Raw genomic sequence first — 27077 nt, 5'->3', positions numbered from 1 at the left:
AGTAGATATTGTCAATAAAATTTTATTGAGAAAAAGTAACGATCACATCAACGAATGTGATTGTATAAAGGTTTTATAAAAAGGGAAAACATACTATATGTTTGGGGATAAAACGGTTAAAACTAAGAATTGTTAAATAACAATTAAACAATTTTTTTACCAAATAAAATAAGAAATTGGACGTGAATGGAGAAGTTACTTACATGGGGAGTAAGGTGATAGTTCTAATAGGTCACGCATACCATGTGTTGATCGCTTACTCTGGTCAAGTAAGTAATAAACACATGATACCATGAACTTCTTACAATGACCACATACACGTCCGATGTAGTAAAGACGAGGTTAATGGGATGAGTTAAGAACAAGTCAAACAGGTTAAATAAAGAATAAAGTTTGATTGTTCATAGGTGATGGATTTCACACGAACAAGTCAAACGGGTTAAATAAAGAATAAAGTTTGAATGTTCATGGGTGACGGATTTCACGCGAACGAGTCAAATGAAGTATAATGATTGGATATAAATGCAAACGCAAACCAGGTAACGGGAGCGTTAAAAAAAACAAACGAATAATGAGCCCGGTAATGGGACATGATTAAATATACAAGAAAACGCAACCTAAATAATGGAGCAATAAAACATTAAGATAAAGAACCCGGGTAATGGGTCGTAAAGAAATATAGGCGTAAACCGAACAACGGTAAGTGTGAGACAAACCAGCGCATATATGACGTATGAAGTCATAGAGCCAAAAAATTATCCGAATGGAAAATGATCTAGTCATGGACTACGATCGCACGAGTGTATGCAAATACCCTCAGACAGTGTCCGGACTGTGTATGAAAATGAGTGTTATAGGCAATATACACAAAATGTGGTGGTTGCTACTAAAGATGGTAGTTGTGACTCGGTGATGACGAATGGTCAATGCCATTTGACCCTTGCGTCAGGTTTAGGTGCAAGTGATCATCACCCAATTGGGATGAAACGGTTAATAGATTCGACAAGTGAATGTGGCATATAAATGACTCACGGAGTCATAGAAAACGAAAATATTGCCAACTCGGATCAAACATGGTCTGAGGACCATAATTGAAATATAAATAAATCACCCTTCATGGTCCAAAAAGGGCCACGATTAGAGGATAAAAGAAAAGACAAGGTAAATGATTTTTTTTCCTTTCAAACATAAAGGAAGTGCATTAACACCAATTACATTAAAGAAATGACACGGGTAAAAGGATGATCTACGGGATCACCACGACCTTCGGGTCATAAATGATGTAAAGGTCTACGGGACCATAATGAACCTCAGGTCACGAATCGAAAGAGAATGGACCTTAGACGTCTCACCTTAAATAGGTGAAAGCCTAAGGCAATAGCCTACGAGGCTAAGTGAAAAGAGCTTATGGGTTACTTAGACAATGCGAGGGAACCGGTTACGATTCCCCACGTAAAATAGAAACGGTAAGAGAAGAAACACTAGGTGGTTGATTTCTTAATACAAGTAATCGACACAAGTTAAAAAGAAAAACGTTGAACTAAAACTCGGTTTTAGTTGGAAACAACGCTTAAACAAAAATAAACAGTACGAGAAGGATTAGCGTGGAATAAGCATTTTAAAATATCCATACGACCGAGTGGCCAAATGGCAATTTGATCAAGTAAACGATAAAGATAAGAGATACAAGATGAAAGTAACGGCATATGAGGCCTTACACTTGAAAGGCGCATGCACCTTGAAGCGCGAAAGGCACTGCCATACCTTCCTAGTAAGGTTATTGCACTATTAAAATGTGAGCAATGCTCAAGTGATCACCGAGACTAAGTTCATTAGGTTTAACCCAATGAACTACATAAGAAAGGTTTCGGGGACGAAACCTCTTTAAGGGGAGAAGACTTGTAACACCCCAAAAACGGGTTTCGATAATCAAACCACGCTAATATTAAAGAGCGGGTAAAGTACCGTTAGTGGTAAAAGTTAACCCGTAAACAAAATAACTAGGAACAAATTAACCTAGTTAGTAACATGTAAATAAGTAATAAAACGATGAGTTGTAGCCCTATATAAATAAAGTCACAGACTAGAGGGGCCAAAAAGGAAAAAGGAGTGAAACTTAGGTTTATTAATAAACAAAATAAAACATAGCACACATTAAGTGTGTGTGAGAGTAACAATCAGAGAAGAAGAACAAGGAACAAACCCTTGTTCAACCTTAATCCATCAAATTGGAGGATGAATTAGGGCAAATCACATGCATGAACATAAATTCGTGATTATCTAAGCTTGGAGATCATAAGGTATGTTGTAATTTATGATTTGGTGATGATGAGTATGTGGATGAACTTGAAGGTGATAACTTTGAGTTCAATATTTTAATTAGCATGATGAAATTAATGATGTATTTATGTTTATGATCATCATACTAGTTAGTATTTGAGAAATACTTTAATAAATTTGAGACTAGGTCAAGTGTTCATATATGACATGAAGTGGGTTTCGATGATATGATGAAATTGATAGTGTAGTAATGTTCGTAACCACCATGCTTGCTTGTATAAGTGAAATACATGAACAATTTAGATAATTTGTTAAGTGTTCATACATGACATGACATGAAATGTGTTTTGTATGAAATGATGAAATTTATGTATTATTGATCTTAATAGGTGCTTGAAATCATCATGTCTACTAGTTTGTATAGAGAATTTGATTTTATTAGGTGTTCGGATGAATGTCTAGTAATATGATGAACTGGGTTTTCACATAGAGATGAAAACCCTTAGTTCTAGCATGATAAATGGATGAACTAGTATTGATAATTCAAAGCTAAGTTAACTTGATGTTAACTATTACATGAATTTGTTAAAGTGAAAGAAACGATACGAACTTGGTTGGGAATTTAGTTACAATGGTGGCCTAAAAATAATGCCTACCAAGTATTTGATGAAATGCCTAAATGAGTTTGTTGAACATAATTGTGCATTTGCATATGCTAATAGGCAGTTAACTTTTAAAAGTCAAACTGACCTATAATAGGATCAAATGGTAATTTTGATATAAAGTCCGTAAGGTGGAATAGTCGTGATAAATGATGACTAATCTAACCATCTTGCGAATGATAAATGGTAGTTTGACGCTTGACAAGCTAGGTGGACGCTTGGGAAGAAGCGGGTCAAGAAGATCAAATACGCGGGAAAAACATAATCGGATGCAAGGTAAGTAAAGCTTATATCTTTTAAGTAGAACATCTACTTATGTATTGGTTAATAACAAAGTAATCTAGTATTTGAAATGTGTCTTTGAATTATGACGTTCCGACGCGAACCAATACGGGTCGGAACAAGTAAAAATGGCAAGAAACCATATTTGATGGTAAAAAGGGTAAAACGGTAATTTGGTCACGTGTTGACGAAAAACAATGAGTTTTGAAAAGTTACCTTATGGTGTAAGCCATAATGGGTAAAATGGTAATCTGGTCACGTGTTGACGGATAAATAATGAGTTTTGAAAAGACACCCTATGGGGTAAGCCTTAATGGGTCAAACAAATAGAAAAACGACTTTTAAAATAATATGATCAGATGGTGGTGTAAACCGTAATGGGCCAAATGGGTGAGATGGTAACTAAATACCATCTCGCAATACATAATGTTTGGTCATGCTAACGCAATAAGAGTAAGTCAAGAGGTGGGTAAAATGATCATTTAGACCAAACGGGTCAAATGGTTGCTTGTCGAGTTTTGTGCTCACATGAAGAATAGCGTATGGCTTGCATTGCTTTTAATTAGCAAGTAATAATGCAAGGTATTAAAACGGGTCAATGCTTTGACCCGAGCCAGGTATGTGTAATGGGTCATTTTCGTAAAAATGTCAAATTCGAGGGTAGAATAGTAGTATAATTATTATCCTATCATAACCCATCACAATTGGAGTTGTGATGATAGATGAATGAAGGTCATAAAGTGGGAATAGGAGATATGAAGATATGCGGACAATTTAAGCTTAAGTGCTTAAATCCATAAGGGGTCAAAATGAAAATGCGCATAAACTGGGTAACGGTTGCGTAATTCATAAACATTATGAATCCGGGTTGAGGATTTTGAGTTAATAATGTAGGAAAATGTATTATGGTCAATTAGAAACAAGTTTCAAGCTAAACGGATAAATATCAGAGAAGTTACGCAGCTTTTATTAAAAAGGGCAAAAATGGTCAACTTCTTCTGTAACCCAGACTTGTTAAATCTATGTCTGGGTTATCTGTTAATTTTTGAGTTGTAACCTAGACGAGTTACCTGGTCATCTGGGTTATCAGTTAATTTTTGAGGTATAACCCAGACGAGTTACCTGGTCATCTGGGTTATCAGTTAATTTTTGAGGTATAACCCAGACGAGTTACCTGGTCATCTGGGTTATCAGGAGTAACGACATTACCCAAATGAATTGTCACAGCCCAGACGTTCATCTCACCCTGTTGGTATGCCGGGCGTAGGCTACGGCAGGCATTGACTGTTTCGTGTGATTAGTTTGGTTGTAATCTACGGCCAGTCAACCGTAGCTTACGAAAAGGCTATTTGGCAAAATGTTGATTTTGTTGTTTTGGGCCTTCGGGTTCAATTTGTTATGTTATAAACTCCTTTTAACTAACGTATTTGACGATTTATGAAATCTAATGATTTTGAAGTCACGGATGGAGATCAAGCTCAAGGAAGAACCGAACACGACCAAGTTAAAGCTTCCGCACTTTGTTTTGTTATTACGAAACGAATCAATGATAACACATTTAATTGTTTAATTTTTATAAAGTTTTAATAAACTCTTTTTATCGTACGAAGGTGTAATCACATATAAATTCTTTTATATTCGAATTCTTAGAATTTCGATTTATTAATTAAGGACGTTACACATATAAATCCTTATCCATTCTTCTATGTGATGTTGTGCACACATATATACACAATTTTGTTCTCTGTATGTATCTAACAATCATTTTTGAAGAAACATCGCGTAGGTATATATATGGAAGGTCAAGCCAAAGCTAGAAAACTTAAATTACTTGCTTCGATATGACACGACTTCCTAAATAGGCGTGTGAATGACTCAATTAAAAGATTCCCGCGTTTAACATTTTTTTTCATATTAAAAGGGAATAGACTAACATTATGAAAATTCGGAAAAAACGCACGTATCACAATTGATTAAAATATAATTTGACAATTAGGGCAGGCCGCATGTAGCCTTTTAACACATGATCCTACTCGTCGAGACCTTTGCGTTCATTACTTATGAGCCTTGCAACTCCACTACTACGTTATACACCGTTTATGTTGTATCGTTTTTTGATCAGTTCCAGATCATGTATCATGCATTCATGTGTAAAGCTTATACGCTAACTTTAAAGCATAAAACCATGTCAACCCTAGCTCATATAACACTACCCTACTAGAGTATTGTTGAAACCCTCCTTTCTTCATAATGGTGCACATGGGTCTAATTTAATTTTGAGACCCAAATAAGAAGCTAATAAAAATATACTCGTACACTTTGAGACTTCTTAACAACAATACAACAACATGCTATTACTTTCTCTCTTTTTATCCTCTCTTCATTTTGCTTTGTAACAAATGAAGACTCTACGCATGATAAGTTGATAACGACCACCAAATACTGGCTTTGCCCACGAGAATGGTTGCAGCCCCTCACTCTCCTCCCCCGTGAAGAAGCTTTCACCACCACAACTTGGGGTGTTTTTATTTATTTATTTTCAGGTTATGATAATCAAGTTGGTGTGACATATATAAATGTTCTACTTTATTTATTTATTAGTAGTAACATGATTTATACAAATGAAATTCATGCTGGATCAGTTTCCCAAAATAATAAAACAAACACGATGTGCAAATATACGATTTACCTATATACATAACAGCTTTTGTTTATATTATATAAATAACGTCACCAACTTGTTGACATTTTAATTTATTTATCAAGAATTAGTACAAATTTTGTCTTTATAAATAAACTTTATTAGTATAGAAACAGTGACATATGCAGCTTTTTATTGAATGATCATGTGATCGTGCAACTCAACATGGAAATTGTATACAAAAGTGATAAACCGAAAACGACTTTATTTTCAAGAAAACGTGAAGTATTTTAAATGATTTTAGAAATACCGCTATGAATTTGACACGTCAAAAAGGTCGTGAATAGTGTTATATATTTGTGTCAATGAGTGAAAAGTGTACCTCACGTAATTAGAGTGGGTTATACCTAATGAACAACAACTCAATTAAGATTTTTACGGCAATCATGACATTAACTTTAAATCATATATCATCAATAAATTAAATTACAGTAAATAACATAAGCCATTATGACCGTATTTCATGTATTATTAAACTATGCATTGGAGGGTGGCGTCTTGTGCCACCTCGCCCAACTGTGGCGCCGAACACCAAACGCTACCGTGAAAGCTGGTGACAAAAAAGAGGAGCACAAGCCCATAACGGTTGTGTGAGGGTAAGAGATGGGGTTCACCCTCAATCAGCCAATCACACCTTTATTTTTAATTTAAGTTTTAGTTAAATCATAACACGCTTGTTAAAGAGTGGGTTAATTAGTTAAAGACTCACTGCCTACATACACTGACGTGATAGGGTTTGTACACTTTTTAGTTAACCAACAGTGCATAGCCTTATATGATATGTATCTGTTGCGTACGTTATATTGAAAATGGGTGACATCTGACATCTATTACCGCCGTCGATGGTACTATATGACCGTAGACTGCCGCCTATGTCACCCTCAGACCTCAGTGTTATCACTATACCTCTATCGGTTCTTTCTTGTTTGTCACATATCTTCACTAATGTGTATTTCCGTTTTGAGTTGGGTTTTGTTGTTTACTCATTTCAGTTTTGGTTTAAACACATGCACGTACAAACGGAAGACTTTGATTTTGGTTTTAACAAATGCACGTACTTTTATTTGGCTTCTCTGAGACTCTTGTGGTTTGATTTGGCTTGTATGTATATTATGAACTTAATTATTATGTGAAGTTAGGGAAGAAATGAGTTGAGTCGAGTCGAGTTGCTTGTGAGTTATACAATACCGACTCGTTGGCTAAAAGCTCAAATCGAGCACAACTTAAATGAGTTTTAGAACCCTGCGCTACGCATGCGGGAATTTATTCGATGTCGGGTTAGTTTGTTGTGGCACTGACACTCGGTCACTAGAACAACTAGAAAAAGAAAAACACCGGTTTCGGTTCCAAAAACAACAATATCAGTACCGGTTAATATCAAAACATTTTAAGTTAAATGATGTTTGGGAAAAAAAAATTGTATGGTTATATATTGTTTATTTAATACCAAGGTTAACTATGTTCACGAGTCTTAATGAGCTTAGGGGCTTAATGAGCTTAGGAGCTTTCAGTTCTTAAAAGTTCAGACCTCAATGGTTCAGAATGTTTGTTTCGCGAGCAGATGTTTAAATGGTTCAAACATTTCCCTCTGAATGGTTAAGCATTATACTGAGTCTGAATGGTTAAGACCTCTTATTTGAATTAGTCAGACATTTGCCTCTGAACGGTTAAACATTATTCTGGCTCTTAATAATTCACATCTGTTACTGGTTCAACACTTAATGGTTTAGACCTTTTACCGGTTCAACACTTACTTATTCAAAAGTTGTCAAACAACCCCTTAGTATTTTTAAAATACAATAACTTTAATTAATTTAAAATTATTAATAAAGATCAACGTACCATTATAAATATTATATACATATGATATAAATAACTAATAATATATCTTTTAGTATGTAAAATCATAATTGTTTATATAACTATATATGTACATAAATAAAAATTACTACACAATTAACAAATAAAGAAAATTGAGCCCCAGTTCTTTAAATTAAATTAGCCGTGTTTAATAACTAAACGAGCTTTGATTGCCTTAGCTCGTTCGTTTCATCCTTTGGATGTGGAGGTTTGGGGTGAAAATGCTTGTCTACTTTTCTTGATTAATTCTCTTCTTTAGAGTCTTTTTTTAGTAAAGAAAAGTTAACAGCTTGTTATTGATTAATTCTCTTCTTTAGAGTCTTTTTTTTACTAAAGAAAAGTTAACAGCTTGTTATAATTAAACTAAATTCATGCAAGAACTTAAGGTACAATTCAGTCACTTGGACCCCAATTTATTAATAATTTACTTGAATTTTACTTGAAAGGAGCATGAGTGAAGTATTAAAGCCATACACAGGTGTTGCTTTTATTAGTTCCAGCTAACTTGACAATACCTTAACCACGGGATCATCAAGGCTACCTCCTTCTTGTGGCCACAATTCTTTACTTTTTCTTACCTTTTTAATAAATAAAAAATAAAAAAAAAATAGAGAAATTGAAATGATAAGTGTAACATATAAAAGGTTGGGCTTCGTAAGTATATAATAGAGAAATAGAAATGATAAGGGTGGAGGGTATAGTAGCGGGGAGTTGGGTGTTTTAGTGGGAGTCACCGATCGGTGACCACCCCCCTTGATTGAGTTGGGTGTTTGAGTTAGAGAGAGGGTGGGGAATTCGGTGAGTGTTTACCGAAAATGGGTGAGAGTGATTGAGAGGAGAGGAGAGAGGATATCTCAACCAATCAAGTTTTTTTTTTTTTTTTAATTGTAGGGTGTTTGACTATACCTATTGATTGAGTGTAAAATGGGGAATAGAATGGGGAGTTGATATGACATAATATTATTGGGTAGGATTTCACTCAAACACCTTAGGGTGATTGACTATACCCTTCACCCTAAGTTTTTTTTGAACGGCAAAGGTTACATAACACTACTCCTAAATTACACCAAATTTTACCCTATGCCAGGAATTGAACTCTGGTCACTCTCAAGAGACACAAAGCCTCTACCAGTGGTGATGGCATACCCTCCACCCTAAGTGTGATACATAAAAAGTTGGGTTTCGTAAATAATTTGGTATATGCCATTAACTAACAACGAAAAAGGAAAAAGAATATACTTCTCTAGCGAACTAATTAATGAGATTTGAATAACTTCATTGCGTGAAGTTTCTATGTTTGGTTGATATTACCTTTTTTATTAAATTTGAAAAATATATACATGGACAAACAACTTTTCAGTTGCACTCAAATTAAGGGTCATTGATTTTAAATAAAAAGTTTTGTATCTTTGAATTGTCATATCGTTAGTTAGAAGGGTAACATGAACAAGTTACCTCCAATTTGTTAAACTAATCAAATACATATATTTAGTGGCGAAGCTTGAGATTTCTGACCCAGAATTGGCCCGTTACTCTGTTAGTGTAATTGGGTTAGGCGACGGCTTAGGGCCTCCGGAAAAATAGGGCCTCCAAAATAAAAATTAAATCTATTTTTATATAAAAAAGAATATTATATTTACGGTGATATTTATTAACATGAATACAAGTGTAGTCTAGTGGTAAGAACAATATTTGTTTTTTCTAAAGGGTTGGGTTCGAATCCCACCTGCTACCTATTTTCAAAATTATTAATCACCCTGCTTGCTCTTTTAATAAAGGGTTATAAATGCATTTTTTTAATCACTTCTCTTAATTTAATAAGCTAAAATATTTTGTCCATACTTTTTAATCACATCTCTTAATTTAATAAGCTAATATATTTTGTCCATACAATTTTTAACATGACACGTATATGTAAAATTTTATTTAAAAGAAAAATTGTTTCTAACTAATAACAATAGTATACTTAAAATAAGTAGCATATTTTAACTCTTTTCACACATAGTGTAAGTTGTTATTTGTTCGGTTAAACTCTTTTGACCAACTTAGATTTGATTTTGTACTAGTTTATAGACCCGTGTATTACACGAGTTGAACAAAGACAATATGTTACGTAAACTCGTGTAACACATAGACTATAACCTAGTGACTTAGATAACAATATTTATAATTATAATAATATAATAATTACGAACAAATAATAATAACAATAACAATTATTTTCCTTTGTTCCTGAGTTTTGCATTTTTTTTCTATTTTCATCCAGCCCATTAACTTCATCAAAAAAGTCAGTTTAATAAAGGGCATTTTTGTCTTTTTACTTATTTAACCTATTGTGTTTTTTAATCCAGATAAAAATCACCCCATTAATTTATATCATCGCTCAAATGTGAACTTAAAAGGCTATGTAAATATCTTCTATTTAACTTAATCATTGTTGATATTAAGTTACAAAAATAATTTAAAATATAATCTAAATATATAAAATATAATTTAATTTTAAACTATGTATCATATTCGTTCTTTTAGGTTATTGGTATGGCGGTATAAAATTCGTTGAATAAAGATTTATATTCGTAATAAAGTTTTTTTATCGGACACCACATGTGTTATATATTAATAATAATAATAATTGGATATTAATCTAATATATTATTAATAAAATAATCATATTGCTAAATTAAGAGATACCTGTGTGTAATTATTCGCAAACAAATTATTGGTTAGATTAGACAATTTAGGTCTACAAGTATATAACCAAATTTGGTTTGATCAACAATGATTAAAAAATAAAAATTAATGTTAAATATAAAAAAAATATATAAATAAAATACTACAATAGTATAAAATAAATATTTTTATGTATTATGCATTTATCTATACTTATGTATAGATTAATAAATTGGATATATTAATATGATATAATAACAATATGTATTTATAACTAATAAATTGTATATTAATACGATATAATAATAAGCATTAATTAATAATATTATTAAAGGAGAAAATGCCACATGGCATTAATATATAATTTTAAGTAGAGAATGAGATGTGGCATTAACATGATTCTTTTATTAATATTAGATTAGATCCCAACATTATTTGATTAGGAAATCATCTAGTTTATATAATGATTAAGTGTTTTATAAGTTTTTTCCTAATATATTTCATGTCAGATACAAACCGAACTTACGAGCCTAAAAAAAATTAAAAAGGGCCTCGAATTTTTAATTCGCTTTGGGCCTCCAAAATTCTAGGACCGGCCCTGTCTGACCGTGTGGTCGAAAACGTATATACCCAAAAATTTCTATAAAACTGGGGGTCAAAAACGTATATACCCAAAAATTTCTATACGAAAAATATATACTTTCCACTACTGAGCGAAAAGTTCGGGGGTCGGCCGGCTCCTCCCGCCCCCACTATGCTGCACCATTGCGTACGTTTATTTGTGTTGAGGAAATCAATGCTAATTAAACCAGACATAGTTAAATGATTTATCTAAACGACTCAGACGGATTGTAATCAAGTTTTAAATGTGTTAAACGGGTTGGCATGTTATGAATAAGTTAAACACGTTGTAAACGGGTTAGCCTGCTACAAATAGGTTAACATGTTGTAAACGGGTTAGCCTGCTATAAATAGGTTAAACATGTTGTAAACGAGTTAACAGGTCGATATGACTACCCAAAACCTCATTATATTCGTGTCATATTCATGTCGTGTTAGAAATTGTCGCCGCTAGAAATTTTGACCATATAATTCATGGTCATCAAAGAGGGTGGTGTAGTTTGATCATTGATGATACTAATGTTTATAAAGCATGTTAGTGCGATCCTTTTTTCTCAATTGTTACGCACACCTTCGTTTTATAAAACCAGATAGCCCCAAAATTATGGTTACGTGACTCAATAACTTCATACCTAAACATTAAATCATGGTGGAAGTTCAACAGGACCCCCACAAATAACTAAAACTTGATTGGCCTATGGATAGGTATGCTTTAACAACAAACCAACTTATAACATGATTAGAGGACCTTCATGCGGGATTCTAGACAAAAAAGTAGAGCTTAGGTGGCTTCTGCTATCCATCACATGTGGATTAGTGATAGGGAGTCTTGGGTTCTCTAATAAAGACCCAAGTTCAATCCCCATTTGTGTCAATTTGGTAGATTAAGCAATAATGGATAGAGTCTAGCTTCTTTACAGATGTGTCAGGTTCTATCCTGAACTCATCTGAGTTTCCGTCCAACTGTGTGTTACGCCAGAGAGTGTTTAGCTCTTGTGGTGGCACAACATCTGTCAAGTGACAATCGGCGGTATGGTTTTCCGGGGGAACGCCCAAGCCAAACTCTGAAGCCAGCATGGCTCCGGTTAAGACAACATAGTCTGGCCGGAGTGGGGCAACGAGGCTCTCCAATCCAATCTGAAGAGCGCGGTGACCTAACACAAGAAAGTCGTCGTTCCAAAAAAACTGGCTTTTTCTTTCAGACATACACATTGGAGCAAGTGTTTGGTTGGTAGCTTCTAGATTGGTTAAAATAAGAACCCTCTCGAGTTATAAAAACTATAGAAATTTCTATCTCCCAATTGGTTTTAAATCTTTTTTCTCTCAAATCTCATATATATTACAAACTAAGAGAAGTAAAAACGTTTAATAAAATTATGACAGAGAAATTACGTAAGTATTAGATAAAAACATTTACACATTTGCAATTATCATTACCTTTGTAAAAGAAATCACATATACCTAAATTGCAACAGTAATTTTTTAATTAACACATGTAATTTCTCCATAATTTTTTTTACAACTCTAAGTTAGTAATGTATACGAGGTCTAAGACTTTTTTTTTAAATCGATTAGAACTACATTTGTGTGCGATGCGACTTATGCTATTACAATCACGTTTGTATGTATCATGAATATGAGAATAATATGGCAAATTTAAGTTATATGCCAATGGACCTACATTTGCAAGCACCTATTCTGGACCAAAATAGAATGGAACAAGCTTCACTAAGGCTCGCAGTGGCATATAGACTCTGAATAAATGTTTGTAAATTAAGATAAACGTGATCGCATACCTCAAAGGAGACACTTGTTGCTTATGATAATCTTGACAGTTAATTTGTTATGGGCTATTTGAGAGGTACACGTTAAGTATATTCTAAGTTTCAATAATACTAATCAACATTATTCTTGGACACAAGTGCTCAGAACATAAGTTGGTTATTAGACTTGGAAGTGGAATGACAAAAATAGCGTCAAACTGTGTCCTTTTCTTTTTGTAAAGGAGTGTACTTAGAGCATCACATCGCACTTGTTTCTTCCACCCGTCCAAAATTGGACTACCTTCAAACGGATCACCTTGGGTTGGTTCAATTTGTTCCAATGGACTAGTCCAAAATCACAATAGTGGGTCCCTCCCACATCAAATGGCTATATGTTAAAACAAATAAAAATCTTTTCTTTTAAAATACACTCCCAAGTCTCAACGGCTCCATTTAAAAAAATAACAAAAATACATTTCTGTTATGAATGCATCCATTATTAGTGATTATCCACATTTCTAACTCCCATGTCACATTTATGTTTGTATTAATGTTATAGCCTATATATAGTTGCTCATGTATTTTGTATGAGATATATCAATAAGAAATTCATCTCCCATTCTCTCATTCTCTTCTATACATTGCTAATAGGTTCTAGTTATTACACAACACGTTATCAGCACGAAAGTGCTCGAATCATCATTGCTTTTAATCATTGATTAAAGTCTCGGTTGACCCATGTCGTTGATGATGTTTTGTTGATAAAAGTTTTGGTGGCCCGAGGTGTTTCCAATGAAGATTGGATTTCGTAGACATGGTGATTGAAAAGTGATGGAGATACTATTTCCTTTAGTTATTTCAAGGTAAGTTTTTTTTTTTCCACCATACATGTTTATCTACATAAGGTACTACTCTTATACCTATATTGTTTCTTGTTGAATATGTCTTATCTTTTCAACTTGATTTTACCATGATAAGAATAATCGTTAACCAGAATGAGATTTTTGAAAGTCGGTTGAACAGTGGATGTTCAAATCCTACTATAATTTTCATTTTCATTTTCAATGACCTTTTCTAGAATAAATGATCATCATGGTATTGAAAAAAATAGGAAATATAAGCTTAATACATACATGGACACTTCTTACAGAAACCCGATGAGAAAATACTTGTTATTAATTTATTAAGTCTAATATTATCTATTTGCTAGTTATATTGCAAGCTTATTCCTTGGTTTAGAAATTGATATATAGTTTGATAAATTCTTTTTATGCATGTTTAATAGATAAACCTTGAAAAGAAAAGTCGTATTATGATATCCATGATCTTGCATTTACTTGTTGATTATATTATTTATATATATTTTAAAGTTATATATATTATTTAGTTTTAAATTAATATAGCATAAATTCAATTAAAGGTCTAATATAAAACTTATGAGTGTGGATTGAATATTATTAATTATAAAATTAATTCCGATTTCCTCATCATTAATTCATGTTGATGTATATTTACATATTTTTTTTTCAATTTACGAAATGAGTAAATAGTAATTAAATAGCCTTTTTATTGTTGTTCTAATAAATTGTTTTCATTATATTTTATGGTTAGTAAATAGTAATTAAATAGCCTTTTATTGTTGTTCTAAATTTTATACAACGAATTACGTTTCAAAGAGACATTACAAATTCTAAATCAATATGTGCTTTTATTATTATGGTTATGAGTTTTGATATCATTATGTGCTTTTATTATTACGGTTATGAGTTTTGATATCATTATGTGCTTTTATTATTATGGTTATGAGTTTTGATTGGTCCATTAATTAGTTTTTGTTATTAGTATTTATACAATTTATGATGACTAACAAAATACAATTTGTATTAAAAGGTGATGTCTAATAGTTATATTTGAAGATAATCATTAGTGCAATTCTGTTAATGAATTTACAATAATGCACATGTTTATATGATAATATGTTATAATATGACAACTACTTAGTTAATTTTGTTGTATATCATTGCTATTGCAATTGTATAAGCCTTTTAGTTGCTATTTGATATTTAAATATGTGATTTGATTCTATGAAATATTTGTGTGGTAAAAGATATTATTTGCAAATTAACATGACACTAAAATTCTCAAGATGCCTGCTATATTTTCTTGAGCAACAAAATTTATTAGTATAAGAAAGCTCATTTACGAGTAATAAAGATTCATATGTTATTATATGATCGAGAAAGTTGATAGTGACATTTGTTTATGTTTTAAACTATAGTGACAAATATGTGTATATATGATATACTTGTAATTGGCTATATCATGTTACATTTATGCATAAATTACACATCACGTCATAAACAAATGGGTACGTTACTTTAAATGATCTTTAATATACATTTAATTACAATCTTAAATTATATGGAGTTATGAACATGGATATTAATATATATGATGTTGGTTAATGCTTAGAAATTAAAATCATTAAATATCATTTTTCCCATTTAATTCATTCTTTATTAATTTTAATCCATTCTTATTAATATCTTTTAATTAGAAATTTGATTAATTCTTATTACTTTAAATGATCTTTAATAATTTTTTTTCTAGATATGACAAGCAAATTAATATGAGCTTAATCTCTTTAACACACACACACACATACACACACACACATATGTATACGTATAATGTCCTAGGATTGTGTGTGATTTATATATGTAATTGATATGCATATAAATTGTGAATAATTAACATGCATATAACTTGCTTATGGGTAGATATTATGGATTTCATTTGTTTAGCAATACTTCTGTTGGTCTCATTGTTTTAGATAGCATATATGTTATATGTATTGCCTTTTCACAAGTTAAATGTGCTAAATAAATTAATACAAATTTCATTGGTAGCTAGTTACACTACAAACAAAAAGCCATTTAGTGGCATACATATTTAATGGTGTTTAACTTTTCTGCCACTAATTCAGATTTTTAGTGACACTTTGTGTATCCCATATTTGCATATCACATAACTTTATTGGCACTTACCTATTTATGCCACTAATTTAGATTTAATGGCACTTTACTTGGGTCACTGAAATTTCCCTCTTAGACCCTTTAAAATTTTTGGTTTCCCTCCGGTATACTATATACTTTCCCCCCTAAACTTTGTCCCTCCCTTGGTTCTAAACCCTAACCGTGCCCATTCCTCCACTCAAATCCCCCACTCTCAAATCTGATGGGTTTTCTTCTCAACTCTCTCACTCTTTATCAATATTGTATAACATCTGAATCTGCCATCTGAATCTGCCAGCTTTGCAACGACTACACATAGACCCTTGTGGCGGCCAACGGTAATGGTGTTTAGAACAATCTCTTGAACATTTTTCTGGGTAGTCGGGAAGATTCGGTTATTCTTATGGGGAAGAATGCGATGATGAAGCGATCTATTAGAAGCAATCTCGAAAACAAGACCTATTTAAACTTGTCCCCCTCCTTGTTGTAAGTAGAAGCCTTTTTTTCATTTGTTACTTCACGTTCTTAACTTTGATGGTTATAACATATAATATTTCTAATTGGTGCAGTTATTTTGTATATATAGCATATTTAAGTTTGTCTGTGTGAGTAAGTGATATTTAAGTTATCTGTGATGTTTTGTTTGTTGTTCTGATGTAACACCATGAATCTGATATATTTGCTAATAAAAAGTAATAAAATTTACTACTTGATACAAATATTTTAGTCTTTAACATAATTAAATATGTTTTTTGAGGGGATGAGTTAAATTTTAGTTCATTATGATATGTTATTGTCTTGGTAAATGAGCATGATGAAATTGATAGATTTGATAATTATATAATATGAGGTTGTTACTTAATGAAGCCACTTTGTAAATTAGACCTTATGAAATATGTTTCCGTGTGTTTGGCTTCTTTTTAACTCAATTGTGCTTTCTTGCTACTGTTCTGATGTATAAACATGATGAAATTTATACATATTTGCTGATGGTGACATTAATGATCTATAAATGAATAAAATCTATCAGTACTTGACATACTTAAAGTAGGTTTATCATTGAGTTTTATGCACGTAAGTTCGTGTATGATCAGTGTCACATACGTCTTTGGTTGCTATCAACAGTGATGCACAGGGGCGGATTTATGTTCAAACACCGGGTTCCTAGGAACCCATTCGATTTGTAATTTATACTGAAAACGTATATAGAAAATTGAAAAGGAACCCATAAATAAATTTTTGGTGAACCCATAGCCATAATTGGCTAGTGATCCGCTGGTTCAAGGCGTTGTTTCCAACAATGACATCCCAACTTCGAATCCTGATTCTCTGTTTTTCTTTGTTCCTTTTTTGTAAAATGTAAAACCAATTTAGCTTCCTGCCCCCACCCACTCCCAGCGACCACTGGCATTCCCTACCAAGCACCTCTTTTTCCCCATAATTGGAATTTTGTAATATGGTGCTGCTGCTTGAATGGGTTGTGTACCCTACGCTTAAATGTGTGGTATATCTACTTTAATCTTCTTGGATTTGTTTTGTTGTTTTTGGACCAAGTCTAGCCTTTTTGTGGATTTTTGGATTTTGGATGGGTGTGTAGCCGAGAGTGCAATGAATGCAACGTTTTCAAAGTATAAAAAAAGTATAAAAAACTTGTAAGGCACAACTCTAGGTAGTTTTTTTACTCGTAAAGACATTCGTATTTTAGATTATGTGTTTTTAAATTTCTAATAACGATATTCTTTTGATTATTGTATCGGACTTTTATAGATTATGTGTTTTTGTAAATTCTAATAACGATGTTCTTTTCATTATTGTATCAAACTTTTATTATGTGATGAACCTTACTTAATTCGAACCGTTGAACCGACCTGAAATTTTTTATGTTCAGACATATGAAATTAGAGTATCTAAAAAGTGAACCCAGTGAAAAAAAAAAATCCTGAATCCGCCACTGGTGATGCATGTCTACTTTATGTGACATTTTAATTTGGTGCCAAAGTTGTTGAACTCCAAACAATCTTTGAGGTTGTGAGCAGGTTGGCGCAAAGGTAAGTTAAGTAAAGCTCTTGCTTTGGGCCCCCACTTATCTAGGGGTCCCAATGAGAGTTGTGACATTGCTTGGTTTTATTTTTGAGCCGAGTGTAAGAAACTAAGCATGGAGGAATGGTGTTGCAGGAATGAAGCACTTGGAGTCTTGGGGAACTTTAGCAAAACTATGGCTTTCAATTGGCGGTGGAACTTATGATCGCTAGCGTCTCGTGGAGGCATGAAACTTCGGTCATGGAATAGATGAATCGACAAAGGGCTTTGGAAACCAACTCAGATGAAACACTAGTTTTATTCTATATATAAGGTGGTATGTGATTTGTTTTATAGAATTAGTCTTAAATATGGTGTAGACCGTGCAACTTTATGTGTTTTCTATGGCATGTATGTTTTCCCTATAGTTTCTTTTGGCTTTTCTTACTTCAGAAATGGTAGTAAGTCTCGCTGACGAAAGCGTAACCACCAAATCCGTGTATTTTGCACACAACTCATCAGAAATGATTCTCATCACTCATTTGTTAAGTCGAAGAACCTGAAAAACATGCGGAACATTGCTTGCAGACACTTAGACCATTAGGTGTGCCCTTCAATTTTTACATGTGTTGTTTTACCATGAATTTCTCATGGGCATCAATCACGTTGTGGCCACATGTGATCGTCACGTGTGAAAAACTTTTGTGGGCATGGTGTTCCACATGTGAAAAAACAACTATGTTATTTACGTGTGTTGGTGCACCAGATAGCTTTATGCAACACTTTTGAAAGGGCATAATGGTTGGTATAGACAAAAGATTTCCAAGGGAGAACTCACCCTTGATTTGGGTGACCACATCAATAGTAAATGGATGATTCAGGTACCCTTATTTCTCCTTTTTCTATCTTCCAATTGGCTAATTATGCTTAATTGGGTTGGCATTTTGAATCCACCCACTAACATATCCGTTTCTTATTATTGTTATTAAGAAAAAAAAATAATTTAATACTTTTCTTTGGACTTATTATTAGCATTCTTACTAATATTTTACTTTATTTTTTGTTGTAATGGCCAAAAAGGGGGTTCAATTTAAAATCAGGAGTTTCTTGTGCTCTATTTGTCTGTGATTGTCCTCCACATATCTCACTTCTCAAGCTTGTTGATCCTGGTAATCAAGATAAAAATCATACCTTTTTAGGAATTGTGGAAACTCAACTCATTCTTTGTTCATGCTGTTAGACAATTAGGTAAGACCCTTTTTGTTTTTCTACTGATTGATGCAAAGTATCCCATTCTTAATCCGGTTATTATCAGTTTCATGTTTAATTAGGGTGTAGTTGATCTGGGCTTTTTGTGATTTTTGAGTTCTAGTGGAATTAAAGTATTCTTGATATCCTATTCTGATCATTCGTGTAGGTGTTCATCATTACATAAATAGGATAAAACCCCTAACTTTTGTACTTTTTGATGCAAGATTTCCCAATTATATTTGATTATTGTTAAGTAGTTAGGGGTACAAATGAGCCGAGCCTAAGCTCGATTAGGCTCGAGATTGTTTAACTTGTGAGAGCTCGAGCTCCGCTTTAATCCAGCTATGTTTTTTAAAGCTCGAGCCCGTCTCACGCTTGGCTTGTTTATTTTTTTATTAATTATATTATATTAATTATAATTATTATTTTACATGTATTCAACATAATAATAAGAAATATACCGACAATAATCCTGTTTAGGCTAACTAGCCGGCTCGAGCTCGATAAGCAAAGCTCGGGCTTGTTTAAGCTCAACTCGTTTGAGCTTTTTTTTGAGCCGATCTTGAGTAGCTCGCGAATAGCTTGGCTTATTTGCACCTTTAAATTTGTTACTTTGTTGCTTGAATAAAATGTATTTGATCAAGGACTTCTATAGATTTTCAGTTCTAGCGGTAGGTCTTTTGTTGCGTATATTAAGAAAATGAGTTGGTTATATTGTAAATAATATGATTGATCTCCTCTGTCCATGGTAGAAAGCTTGAATCTGTAAAACATTACAAAGGTTGATTTGGATGATTGTACTATTAGTATATAGTTTCTAAAAATCTGTAAACTTGGATCCAGGTATTAATTCTTGTTTCTTTTCATATATTGCAGGCTTGGCGAATCTTTGAGTTACAGGTATGCATTCATTCTTTACTGTTAACTAAATTTGAATCATCATTAAGATGTGAAACAACTCAAGTGATACAGCTGAACCTGCTGATTCCATACCTAGCACTGCTTGAACACAAATGATACGGGTTTTGTTTCTTGTCCATTACCAAAAATCTTCAGTTTGTCAAACTTTATATGACCTTGCTGTCAATCTAGTTCACAGAAGAAGTTAAAAGAAGTTCTGTAATTTTTTCTTACAATGTAACCCATTTGAATTGAAAAATTAATACTACCTTTTTTAGAACAAAGATTAAAAGGACTGGGATTTATAAATTAAGATAATCAGGTATCAAGGTCTTTCTCTTATAATTGAAAAGGAATGTACTTAAAATTGAACTGCAAAGAAAATCATTTTTATTGCATATGGTATTGTACTTAAAGTTGAACAAAGCGCTCAAATGATTATTATGCAGGGGTTGCAAAATCAATAACGCTCCTGGGATAATTGAAGAGTGATTTCAGTACGACTATCGCAAATGTGTTTAAGGGCGGCCCAACAAGGAGATTTGCTTTCACGTTTATTTTCAGCAAACAAACAATTTCCTTATCAATATTTCCTTTTGGAAAGGCTACAATTTGAGAAATCTCTCTTGGCTAACTCAATTCCACTAATCAAAGGTACTGAAAAAGCACCTAATCTTTGGTTGAAAAGCATAAACTAACATCAAAATACGTGATGTTGCCTTTTATTAATTGCTCTTACATCTTTGATAACTATAGTTACCACTAACTAAGCTTAATCGATTTAACATAAATTGTGAAATTTCAGGTTGAATATACAGCGAATTGGTTGATGTGGCAACAGTAAGCGCAGGGAACAATTATGATGTGGGAACATGATTGCATGAGAATTATTATAACCGTATGAAGATTGTGAAAGGGTTCAAGAACACAATAAAGTTTTAAGTTTTTATTCAAATGTCTTTTTGCTTTATGTTTCATATGTTTAATAATTAGAGTTAGGTTGACACTTATTAGATATTTGTTTGGAAACATTTGAATGTTTAGAAGATGAAGTAACTTTTAATTGAAGTAATGATATTATGATTTCAATATTTTATAGTTTTATTTTTTATTTTATATTGTAAATAAATACTAATTTTAATTAGTTTGTATTAATACAATAAATACCGCTAAAAGCCGTTTGTAGTGGCATATAAAAAATGCCACTAAAAAGCTTAACTTTTGTAGTGGCAGACCAAAAAGTGCCACTAAAAGGCTTTAGTGGCACCACTTCTAGTGGTACTTTTTTTGTGTGCCACTCATTCCTGTAAGGTTGTTTAGTGGCACTTTTTTGGTTTTTTATGGCACTTATTGTATGCCACTAAATGACATTTTTTTTTGTAGTGTTACCAAAACAACTACGCTGAGATAAACATTGTTATGCTTTAGTGATTTGATATTTCAGCTTGTTACAATGCTATGCATAGTCAACATAATTAAGTGTATGGTTATTCTTCTAATTGCTTGTTGTTGCTAAACAAATATTAATAGATATTGATATAGTCATTAGAAATGTGCCCTCACATGAAAATGATGAAAAATAGCTATGAAAATAATTAGTGGACTTTAGCTTAAGTAAACTACTCTGATGTTAGTTACTTAAATTGATAGATAATAATTCATTTGAGTTAGTGTTGATGCTCACATGAATCCTAAATCAATGATGAGAACCCGAAGTTCTCCCAAATGTATACAAAGTCCCGTTTGTTTTTAATAATGATTTTTCAAGTTCAACCCAAACTTTAGTTCACTGCACTTGGCGTTTTTGGCTAACATATAGCCTAGTGATGGAAAACCATATGAATAGTACATGTTTTCCCTTTAAACAAAGGCTAAAACTATAATATTTCATGTGGTAGAGACGCTATTGATACTATTTCACGTGTTAATAGCATATTAAATGCTCCAGAAGAGCATCGATAGTTTACCCGCTGATATCGAATTTTGTAATTCATAATGCATCATATTCTAATGTATACTGAAGAAATTTATTAAGTTTCCACTATGTTTGAATGAAAAGTCATCACATTGGAATGGTGTAAAAGAAAATGTACTAAATATCTAAAATATATCATATAGCAAATATGGCCAGAAGACTATATTAAAAGTTACTAGAAATAATACTAATTTTCCACAATATTCCATTAAATCAAATATGGTGAGTAACCAGAAGTTACTAGAATATTTATACGTTCACCACATGGCATGACCAAATAGGTCATCAAGATAGCATCATGATATGCTAAACAATCAAACATGCTAACCGGTACCTTAGCACCTCTAAGTAATCTAAAAACATTGCTCCCAAAATGCCTTATCATATGTCTAGTTAGTTTTTTTTGTGTCAAATAAATTTTTATGCCCTTCCAAACAATAGACTCCTACAAACAATCCCTCTTATATGGGACCATTGAAATGTACACTTGTGTGGATTGTGGCATTCATACATGGTTACATGTGAGTTTTTAGCTACCCGTATGTAGCATATGCCCAACACTATGGAACGTTGTTTTTTTGACATGGTTTAACACTGTTCTTTGACAACCCAATTGTAGGGACCATTGTTGGGCACAATGTGAAATATAGTGAGAGGCATACGTAGTCGAGACGAAATTCGTCGATTGATTATATCAATTCGAAACCAACTGCTTATCACAAATACTCCCCATTACAACTGGTCTCCTGAAGAGAACCAAGTTTCCATTTTTTATATATTTTGTTGTGCAACCTATGTACCAATAGCACCACCATAACATATAAAATGGGATATGTACATCATATTCCCAGTCTTAGGGGGAGACAAGAAAATGAAAGACTGGTAACATAAAAAAAATGCATCATATTATATATCGACCCCTGAAGTGGTTAATGCAAATCTGAAGTCTAAAAGAAAGAGCGTGTATTTGCAAATAATAACAAATGAAATACAAGATGCATTCACTAACACAAATAAGGTGACAAAGTCACATATACCAGCTTACACTTATCTGCTCGAATGGAAGTACTCACAAAATGATTATCATACTAATAAATTGTGAGAGATAAATCGGTTCCAAAAAGATAAAACCCACAAACACAAAAAGAGCTGAGTAACGCAGTTGGTGTAACCCCAAAAGAGGTGGCACACAAAACACCATAAGTGGTTGCATACAAAACCCCAGAAGTGGTTGCATACTAAACCTTAAAGAAGGTTGTTGTCAAAACCCCAAAAGAGGCTAATGGAGTTCTAAAAGAAACTCTAGTACCAAACAAATATGAGATCGCGATTAATTATGTACAAAATAAGTACAATATGGAACCGTAATGAAACACGTGTAAAATGATATATTTGATTATGCTATAGCAATAGATGTAATCGATGAAAAAAAAAAGATTACATATATAGAAAGTGTGCAAGAGTGTATGCACACAAATAGCCAAAATGGCTACATGACTTAAGGTTGAACTAAATTTGCTCGACAAACTAAACGTTTTCGAACTAGCAGTTCGAACACCCATAGACGTCAAACCAGTAGGTTATAAATGGGTGTCTTTAAATAAAAGAAAACATAAATAATGAGTTTTTGCGATGTAAGGCACGTATTTTAACATAAAGTTTTTTCCCAAATCCCAGCAGTTGATTACGAGGAAACGTATACCCCTGTAGTGAATGCGATAATCTTTATATGTTTAAGCGGCCTCGCAATCTCAGAATGACTTCAGATAAAACAACTTATGGATGTCATCACCGTATACATGTGCGAGACAATTGCAAATTACATCTGTATGAAAACCCCTGAAGGATTAAAAATGCTCAAAGCATTATGAAACTATAACCCCATATGTGTTATATATATGAATCTTAAAGGAAATTACTCGTATGTGGTACAGTCGACTATACTCTGAAAAGAGAGGTATAATTTTGATAAAATGAGCTACATCTATTTAACAAGATTTCACTCTTACAGTGATAATGTAAACATCATCGAGAGGGAACTCTCAAACTAAAGAGGAAAATTTTGAATGACCTTTACAAAGTGTAGTTATCCTCGACCTGTAGTTTCGAGTATATATGTACTATTTTTGCTCATCAATCTGACTACATCTAGAAGATGTTATATAGAAAAAGCTCATTCGTTGAGTACATGAATGTTGAGTATAGAAAAAGCTCATTCATTGACATAGAAAAAATATTCTTATCAACCCCAAGAAAAGGATGTTGAACTACTTAGTCAAGAAGTACCATACTTAATTCCGATCAGAGCATTGACGTATCTTGCAAACAAGACGACATCTGATATTACGTTGTATTGATAAGATTACAGTTCTAATCTCAAATGTTGCACTCTTTTTCCCTTCACTAAGTTTTTCCCATTGGGTTTTTCTTGGTAAGGTTTTTAACGAGACAAGATAACTGATCCAGTAGTATCAGTTTATCTTATAGGTCCCGAAGTACTAATTTAACATCATCATAAATCATGTTGTTAATTATGTATAATGCGTAGTGCACTCTTTTCCCTTAGCTACGGTTTTGTCCCATTGGGTTTTCCTGGCATGGTTTTTAACGAGGCAGAATTATAAAGCGCATTAAATAATTATTTGACATATTTACAAACTCGAGACACGGGATAGTTCCACAAGAACAATATGGCGTCCTGGGTTATGATTGATATATATTAGACTCGCATAGAGTTCGATCTCAATCCAGATACAAGTTATGAAGGTCGAAGATTTCAGCATATTTAAGAAGTATGTAGATTAGAGTTGATCAAGAGAAGCTCAAGCTATACTGTATGAAGACAATGTAGACAACAACACCCAAATCAAAGAAGACTACGCCAAATATCAAGTCAAACAATTGTCACAGAAGATTGGATTCAACATCATCAAGATATACAAGTAAAATTGAGGGGGAGTAACGTACCCATAATATACACAGTGTATGTACTCTTTTTCTTTAATGAGGCAACATACCTGATCCAGAAGTATTAGGGGAAGACAATACGCGATGCACTCTTTTTCCCTTAGCTGAGGTTTTGTCCCACTGGGTTTTCCTAGCAAGGTTTTTAACGAGGCAACATCACCAAGCGTATTAAAAAATAGTATATCATCATGTGGATAGTCAAGGGGGAGTGTTATGAATGCATCCATTATTAGTGACTATCCACATTTCTAACTCCCATGTCACATTTATGTTTGTATTAATGTTATAGCCTATATATAGTGGCTCATGTATTTTGTATGAGATATATCAATAAGAAATTCATCTCCCATTCTCTCATTCTCTTCTATACATTGCTAATAGGTTCTAGTTATTACACAACAATTTCAAAAATATTAACCTACTTTACCTTTAATTTAAAGGAATGATAGATTTTAATAATCTTAACTATTAGCCGTTGGCTGGAAACCGTTCTAACTTAAAAAATAACCTGTAGTGGTCTCACTTTTTTATATATTATAAACTAGGGTGGAGATACAATAGAAAGTTTATTTGGCTAGGAAGCCTAGGAAGTGATCTTGACCATCCATTTAGTTAATTAAGGGCTAAAATTAAATGATGGAAATTGAAGGGAAGAAAAGAGGCGCGTGAGTTTGTTTAGGGGCATTCTAGTCAATCCAAGCCAATAGTTTCCCTCTCCTCCAATTCCCCTCCATTTTTTAAACGTTAATAACTCTTTCATACGATATTATTTTTTTATAAAAATTGCACCAAAAAAACGAGCGTTTTTTTATCTTTAAAACGAGTATACTATTGCTATATTTTCGATTTTTTTTTGAAAACCCAGTTGCGTAAAACGCAATGGAGAAAACCCAGTTGTGTAAAACGCAATGAAAAAAAAAACGTAAAAAATGACTTTTTCTAAAACGCAACGCACCAAAAACACAAAGAAATGTCTTATTTCTAAAACGCAATGACCAGAAAACACAAATAAATGTTTTATTTCTAAAACACAATAGCCTAAAAACACAAAAGAAAGTGTACTTTCTAAAACGCAATGGACTGAATGTGTTTTACCTAAAACGCAATGCACCCAAAACACTTAAAAATGTCTTATTTCTAAAACGCAATGGTCAGAAAACACTTAAAAATGTCTTATTTCTAAAACGCAATGGCCAGAAAACACTTAAAAATGTCTTATTTCTAAAACGCAATGCCTAAAAAACACATAAAAATGTTTTATTTCTAAAACGCAATGGCCTAAAAACACAAAAGAAACTATTCTCTCTAAAACGCAATGAACTGAATACACATAAAAATGTGTTTACCTAAAACGCAATGAGTAAAAACACTTCAAAAATGTTTTATTTCTAAAACGCAATGATCAGAAACTATTGTCCACAGAACCAGAATTTGTCTAAAACGCAATGACCAGAACCTGTTGTTCACAGAACCAGAAACATTGTCTACGAATGCAGTTTTGTATGTTAATTGTTCACAGCACCAGAAACACTGTCTACCAAGAGGCAGCTCAACCCCAGCCAGGGGCTCTGCCCCTTGGACCCCGCCAGGGGTTGCCGCCCCTTGGACCCTGCTACCAGGGGCGCTGCCCCCGGACCCCCGCCAAGATTGTAAAACGCAACGACTAAATCAAAAACACAGATCATAAAACTAAAATTAAAGAATTTCTTACATGGATCAAAGCCGATTTCTTCAACGATTGACGAAATTTGAATGATAGAAACACTTATCAGCGATCGAATCGAACGGATCGAGTGATTATCTTCAAAATCATGAGGAAAAAACGAGATTTTGTATGAAATTAAACTGGGTTTTCTTCAAAAAAGCTGAAGAACACGTTGGTCGGGTGTTTGAATCATTGATTGTTGACGAAAATCGCACTATAATGTAGTGATTATTGAGATAGAAAGTGAAGAAAAGGTTGAAGATGGTGGGTTTTGAAGTTACTGGGGAGAAGAAGGAAGAAGAAAGGATAAGATTGACTAAAATACCCTTGCTCTTTATTTTAAATGTTGCCACATGTCATAATCCTATTACTTCCTATCCTTCCTAGCCAAAATAAACTTCCTATTT

At 33.0% G+C, this 27077-nt stretch overlaps 1 long non-coding RNA gene across 1 annotated transcript; it reads left to right on the top strand.

The window, feature by feature from the left end:
* The first annotated feature begins 2181 nt into the window (after positions 1–2181).
* Positions 2182–4832, top strand: LOC110926544. Its single transcript, XR_002585301.1, has 3 exons — positions 2182–2300; positions 3133–3218; positions 4684–4832. It is a non-coding gene; the product is annotated as an uncharacterized LOC110926544 (long non-coding RNA).
* Positions 4833–27077: the final 22245 nt, after the last annotated feature.

This window comes from Helianthus annuus, chromosome 17 (assembly GCF_002127325.2).
Source record: "Helianthus annuus cultivar XRQ/B chromosome 17, HanXRQr2.0-SUNRISE, whole genome shotgun sequence".
Lineage (NCBI taxonomy): Eukaryota > Viridiplantae > Streptophyta > Magnoliopsida > Asterales > Asteraceae > Helianthus > Helianthus annuus.
Note: the sequence above shows the minus strand (reverse complement) of the source record. Positions and strands in the feature narration are given on the sequence as shown.